Genomic DNA, 7337 nt, shown 5'->3' with positions numbered 1-7337 from the left:
TATAAGAATAGAATTAAAAGCGTTTTTAGTTTGATGAAAAGGAAGAATGATTTTTGGGCTTTTTTTCTGCAGCAAAATGATGTCTTGTTCAGAACTGTTTGACTAACTTGATGGAAGAAAGTCTCTACCACATTACCTCTCTTGCACAGTTCTAGGTTAACCTAGATCATTCCCTTGGGTAGTTCAGAGTTTGTTACTAATCATAGTTTCTTGCATTTCTGTTGCTTTATTCTGTTCAAACAAGACCACAGTGCAGGAGGAAGGTCCTGCTAATCCGGTATATTTGTACTTCAGGTTCAGGAGCTTTATATGTTTTATTTTATTAATCCAAGACAGATGTTGGCTAAGTATAGATAAAATATTACATTAACTGCCTGTGAATCAAAAGCATGGTAGTAGCTCTATGGAACACAAGGAACCTGATGAAAGGCATTTGGGGTAGGGTGGATGTGTGTAGGAATTAAAACAGAAATAGAAAAGAATGCCATTTTGACATACAGAATATGAGACTTAGACCAAATTCCCTTAGCATGAAGTGACAGAAGGCTAGTGGGACTTCTTGTAACCAAGACAAGAGCAATTCTTTTGGAATTGCTGAGAGGAGCATAGAAAATTGGTGGTAACCTATAAAAATATTTCACTTTGAATTTCATTAAACAAAGGTTTCAGGTTTTACAATTTTTTTGGTACCTTTTAAATGCAAAACAATTTTTATCATGTGCTTGTGTTGGTTTCTTTTGAAAAAGCAAATGGCATCTTTTAACAGCAGGATTCTCTACCCCAGCATGTTTTTAAATTTCAAGGTAGTATGAAAAAGAAGGTTCTTTCCACTTAGCATAAATTCTGTACTGGGAATATAACTGACCTTCCCCCATTACCAAGCCCCAAGTGTCTACTACTGCAGACACAGAATTGTGCTATGGATTTATGCTACAAAGCACCTTACTTACAATTAGGCTGCTTTTCCCATCTCATTTCAAAGATGAATTAAAATGCAGATAAAGTTGAAAAGTAAATTCACAAGTGATTTCCAAAGTATGGGTGCTTCCATTTCTTTTTTCAGCTTTAGATCCTTTTTTAACACAGATTTTTTTATTTTCTTTTCTAAAGGGGCACAAAAGTGCTAAGACTTGTTACATCAATTTATTTTTTGAAGTACAGGTACAACATTTACATAGGGGTACTGTATGCCAAATAACAGAAAACCTGTGTGTATTTCCTGAGCCTTGAGGCCAGAAGCTCTTTGGGTACTGTCAGAGTGATCACAGATAGTTTGTAACATTCCTCCAGCATTTCAGTTCTCACTGAACTAAATGACACACACTGTGTTTTGAAATCTCTTTATGTAACACTGAAGAGTAGAATTATTAGCAACCCACAGAAATATTTTGTCCTAATCTACAGATTAGGACCAAGAAGAACTAAACCAGCTTTACTAGTAGCATCTGGGGAAACATTTTAGTGCTGATTCCAGTAACAGATGATGGAAGTTGCCCCACATGTCAGGGAAATGATCTTGTCTCTTCAAAAATCTGAGCAGCATGGGGCATGAGTCTTGAGCACATCCCCTGCAAAGGGCAGCATCATGTGGCTTGTTGCACTGAGTTCTCTGTACCTTTTTTTGGTCTTTTCAACCAAGTAGCAAGATGGAGATAAACCTCTGCCTTGCAGATAGTGGAATTACAGAATATTCTTAGAAAAGGAAACGAGTGCCAACGCCTCCCAAAACTCTATGAGGTGTGTACAGTAACTCATGTTACTGGCTTCTTATTTCAAAATGATGGCCCAGTTCTTTTTTATTGCATCTGGCATTCAGATGTTACATAAGGAACTATTTGCAAACCTCCAGCTGACAAGCAGAAGGTGTCTTTCATGTTTATCTTATTTTTCCTTGTTACCAGATTAATCAACTCCCATAAACACGCCTTAGACTGTCTCATTATTGAGGAGTACATCCATTTATGGCATCCACATATGAAGAGCTTTAAAAAAGTAATAAAAAAATCATTCTGTATAATGAGCTGGACACCTTCAAAAGCCTGTTAGACTGTCAGCTTTAGGAGCCTCATTACAGGGTAATCAGCTGCATCTGGATATTCCTCACGAGCAAACTAACAAAGCATTTTAAAAAGTAGTGCTTAGCATGAATTCATCTCTTCTGGCAGCTGCATAATCATCATCTGGGAAGTCATGTAATCCTTTCCTTGCACCTTATGAATGGCGTCCACTGAGCCAATGTTAAAACACATTGGCAGACCTATGAACAGACCTAAAACACATTGGCAGACCTATGAACAGACCTAAAACACATTGGCAGACCTATGAACATGATCAGGAGAAATGGAGTATTTCTGCATCAGCCATGATGTGCAGCTTGGAGGGTGATTTTTAGTTTTGGTTTGGTGCTATTCTGTTTTTAAAAGAACAAGGCTTTTCATATTGCACACCCCAGGAGAGGCACAAAAGGCATAAACAAGCTGAACTGATCAGCATGTGGCAGTTCTGCTCCAGTCCAAAAGCAAATAAATGTGCTGAAACATAACAAGGGTAAGTCAAATATACACCACAATTACATGGCTCATGGTAGGCAGACTCCAGAAGTGTATTTTTGCATTGTAACATGTTCTGTATTTTAAAAGCAAATTCTTATGATTGCATTTTTGAGATGTAATTAAATTTCTTCAAAATATGCTTTTTTTTTTCCTGTAACAACCCTTTTTTGGAAGTTGAGTATCTTTTTTTACTAATTGACTTATGGAGGAACAGAACAGTACTACCATCAAAATACAGTAACAACACTTCTTATTCCCTGTCCAGTAGGTAATGAAGCAGAAGGAGAGACTGTACAGTGAAATTAAATTATAATACTAACAGGTGAATTTGGTGCTGTCTTGAGTAGTGCACATAGTTAATTTTGTTTTTTAAAATCTATTTGCATTTTAAAAAATTAACGTTTAATCAGTATTAGATAAACCACAACACCCATGCTCACACACACATACACAAACCCTGCCTTTTTGTTTAAAACTGATGCCAAACCAAAAGTGAGACCCAGAGTGGGAGTCAAGTGCCTTGGCCATGCTGCCCTTGCAATTCTGCTCTCTTCACCTTTTTGGGTCCCACTGGCTGGAGGAAGCAGCAATGCTGCACAGCAGGAGCTTGGGAAGAATCACTTGAGAAAATCTGCAGGTGACTCAAGTATACAAGGTGCTACAGGCAGTGACTGCAGGGCCACTTCTAGCTGCACAATCTGGTTTTTCAGTCCCAGAAGTCCTACAAATGCCCTCTTCCATCTATAGAAACAAAGCAACCACCTGTCAACACAAGTTCTCAATCACAGAGGACTGGGATTCCTCCAGCACCTCTGACAAATCTATCACAGCTGGATGTTGTTGCAGATTAAATTTCAGCTGGTTTAAGGTGCAGTTACACAGCTCAGGAATGATGTCTCCTGGACAAGCAGATGCACAAACAGTAATTGTGACTGGATGAGCCAAGGATGGATATGCCACCTGATGTTTCAAATTCTACTGCACCTCGCCCATTGCTACTTGCCACATGATTGCTGGATGCTGAATCTTTTGGGTGAGACCCTGATGCTCCAGCCTTTGGGCTCAGTTGCCTTGCCAGGAAGCACCTGCAGTGCCCAGCAGTGCCCCTGTCCTGCAGCCAAACTGCCAAGGAGTCAGAGGCATAAAGGGCACAGGGTGCCATGGCAGAACCAAAATGCAAACAGCTGAGCTGGCTGTTACTTGCTTTGGATGGGGCTAAGAGTGATCTGACCTATGGCCTCTTCCCAGAAGGTACTGTGTTTAAAAAAATCCTCTAGTGGTGCATTATTAGGCTCTGACACCAATGCAAACAGACCACAGTACAACTTCACAGAAGCCAGGTTGGCCTCAGAGTGTGCAGAGTAACAAAAGATGGAAATGAGCGTTGTGACAGAATTCTGGAACTGCACCAACTGCTTGGAAAAAAGAGATTCAGATTTCATCTAATGTCTAGAACAAGATTATCCCTTGTTATCACAGCAATGTAAACCTAGAGCAGATGCTGGAATTCAGAATTCTGCACCAGCTGAAAGCAGATCTAGGTCCCCAGCAGATAAAATGCTGGACTTGCCAGCACTGTTTTCTTTTTCTGGCTTCTGCTGTTCCTGCCAGTAGCTGCAGTAGTGCTGAAAAGTTATTTTAAAAGGTCAGAGATAAAGATAGTTGGATATGGATTTGCAATCCTGAACACATGCGGTATCTGAGAAGATGATCTGATCTCATATTCTGGTTCAGTCCTTTTATAGTTAATCTCCCCATTTTCCAACTGTGTAGGAATTGTACATTTTGGCTAATCCTCATATGCCTCTGGTAGTTGGAGTTTTTTCCGTTGACAGCAGTTCATCAGTACAGCTAAACAAAATCACTGTAAGCTGTCAAACAGAAGACAAATGAGAGCTTAGAAAATAGAATACTCGCTGAACTGAGACAACACTTCAGCGCCGACAATGATGATGGCAGGGGAGCAGAGACTATCTAGTTATAATTGCCAATTTAGCAACAGCTGAGCCTGTACTTATCTGAATGAGTACTTCTGCTAAATTCATGATGTTTTTGTCCTGTGCTAAGCCTTGACGTTAGCAGACACAATGCAAATGCAGTGTTCCAGGGATAACTCCTCTCTCAAAAGCAGCAGGATGTTAGTCTGAGGACTAAGTCCTAAGGGAAGGTCTCTTTTTTCCCTTATGTGGGCACCTGCTGTTGAGCTGAGATTTTTTGAATCTGCTTGCAAGCCTCAAGGTGATGAGCATGCACTATTTTCTTCAGTAGATGTTTGTTCTAGCCTTCACCTTTCTCTGCAAGCCCAAAATATGAATTCATTTTGGTTTAAACTTGCATTTCAGGTTTGTGAAGTCTTGATAACAGCTATCTTTGGATTGTACCTCATAAATTCAGCATTCTTTTCATCATGAAGGGGTTGCCACCAAACACTGGTGGCTTATTCTACCAAGGATAGGTAATTTGTGGGAGGTAATTACTGTTTAGCCTCTTGATACGCTCTCTCACTAAAAGATGCTTCAAATTAATGAAGTGTTAAAAGGATATATAAAAATATGCAAAGCCCATTTCTCAGAAATAAATTTTGCTCCAGTGCACCAAAGTGCAGAGAATGGAGTAGCAAAACATCTGCCTGCCCTTTTAAATGAAGAATGGCATCTCAGGAAAATTTATATGGCAGCAATCATTCTCATAATTAAAAATAGTCATCAGCTGTAATATTTGGTGCATTGATGATGTGAGTATACAACATGGCATACCTAAATCAGAAAGAGACTACAAAATCCTGAAATTAAAATTTGACTGTTCCAGAATAGGAGACAGCAAGAAACCAGATTAATAAACAAATCTTTCCACCTTTCCTGTACAGGCATCCATATTCTGCGGTCCATTTTGGGACAGGAGCCTTCTAAAAGTCTTCTAACCCCCATTACATACAAGAGAAAATGTGTCCCTTCTCCAAGCTGGCAGTTATTTTAGTCCCATAAATAGCTTGCTGTAAATTATGCCACAGAACAATAAAATTGCAGGGATGACACAAAAATTAGCTATATGATACAGAAAAACAGAGAAATTTGTCTTCAGCTGAAATTTGAAATGTTGCAAACCTATGTAGAACATCCTAAGAGGCTTTGACAGGCCTCTCACCAGCACAGCAGTAATTTCCTTTCCTACCATGTATTCTCTAAGTCATGGCTGCAGGCCTTTCTTGTTTCAGTATGGGAAGCACGTTTGGTTTGCAGTGTGGCTATGAGGCAGATCATGTGAAAGGGTCAGTGTGGTCTGAACAATGCCTGTGGTCTGAAGCATTAATATTTGATGCAGCTTTGACCAAATTTGCTGCACTGGAGCTCACATGGTGGGTGGGAGGGGCTGGGGCTGGCAGCACAGTCTGTCAAAGGCCTGACTCAGGCAGCTGCCTAGTCCCACTTTAAAAGCAGCTGTTTGTGTACAGATTTCACTCTCATATTGCAAAGTCATAGAAATCTGTGCCACTGTCGTAACCAGGATTGCAAATAGGGCTGAGCCTTCATGGCTAATGCTGTTACTTATGTAACTGCTACTTAAAAATTTAAGGAGACTCAGATTTACACGGTTGAATTTAAAAGTGAATGAAGAAAGATGCTGGAACAAAAGATTAATCTACTCTTTTCATACTGTGTGTAACATCACATTAGACTTCCCATAAATCTGCATGGGCAGGGGCATGGTCTAAGCTGAGCCAGGGTGCTAGTGGTTTGTGCTGTCCTTCCTAGCAGGAGTTGTTTGAGTTGCCCATTCCCAACTCCTGACTGAGGTCCAGTAATGTGAGGTGGGTGGCTGGAAAGGAGGATGCAGAGACACACCTGATCCTCCTGATACAGCCATGAGACTGATGCAGTCACTCATGAAACCACCCTCCACACTCACCCCTTCTCACTTTTTCCCTTGCTGCCAGATTTAGATTATTTATTACACTACTATTATTTACACTCTGTGAGTGTGAATCTGACCTGTTTGCCATGACAGGCTGTAGCAGAGAAGGTCAGAACAAAGCTGAGCAAGGAAGCTTTAGTTTTCTCAGTCTTGCTCTTTAAGATGCAAGTAACATCACTTCAGACTTGCATCTGGGTAGTCAGCAGGGATAAGTGCAGGTCTAAGGCCATTCAAGCTGACAAATCTCTGACTCATCTCTCATCTCTACTGGGGTGATACACTTTGCCTATTACTGAGGCCTTTGAAATAAAAAACGGATAAAGGAAAGACAAAAGGGAATTTAACAAAATGTCATAATTAATTCAACAACATTTTAAATCACCAACTGCAGTGTTATTCAATTTTAGTGAATGGGAAATTAAATAAGTCAATTTTTTTTCAAATCTCAAAGAGCTGAAAGCTCAAAAGTTTAGATCAATCTTCAGAGAGGTATGTTTCTAATGGACAGGATTTCTGTCAAGCCAAGAACATTGATTATCTCTGCAATGTTCTTTTCAAGCTTACAGCTCTGGAGAGTGCAATTTATTCATCTGTCAGGTTTTATGCACTTCTTGCCAGGGTATCATTTATATATTATTTCTCCAAACCAGAAAAAATATTTTTAGAAAGGGAGAGCAAGCAGAATAAAGCCTTTAAATACAAATGAGCTGATTCAGAGTCCCTTCTCCATTTTCTATCTCCTTCAACCACATTGCCTTGTATTTACCCTTAAGTTAAACCAGCCAGATGAGTTGTTGCTCTCTGTGACAGAATTACAGAAAACAGGATAAGCAGTTTATCCTTTCAATGTGCAAACAAGGCATCTCTTCCAAG

The sequence above is a fragment of the Onychostruthus taczanowskii genome, unplaced genomic scaffold (genome assembly GCF_017590055.1).
Source record: "Onychostruthus taczanowskii isolate IOZ18803 unplaced genomic scaffold, ASM1759005v1 scaffold5, whole genome shotgun sequence".
Lineage (NCBI taxonomy): Eukaryota > Metazoa > Chordata > Aves > Passeriformes > Passeridae > Onychostruthus > Onychostruthus taczanowskii.
Note: the sequence above shows the minus strand (reverse complement) of the source record.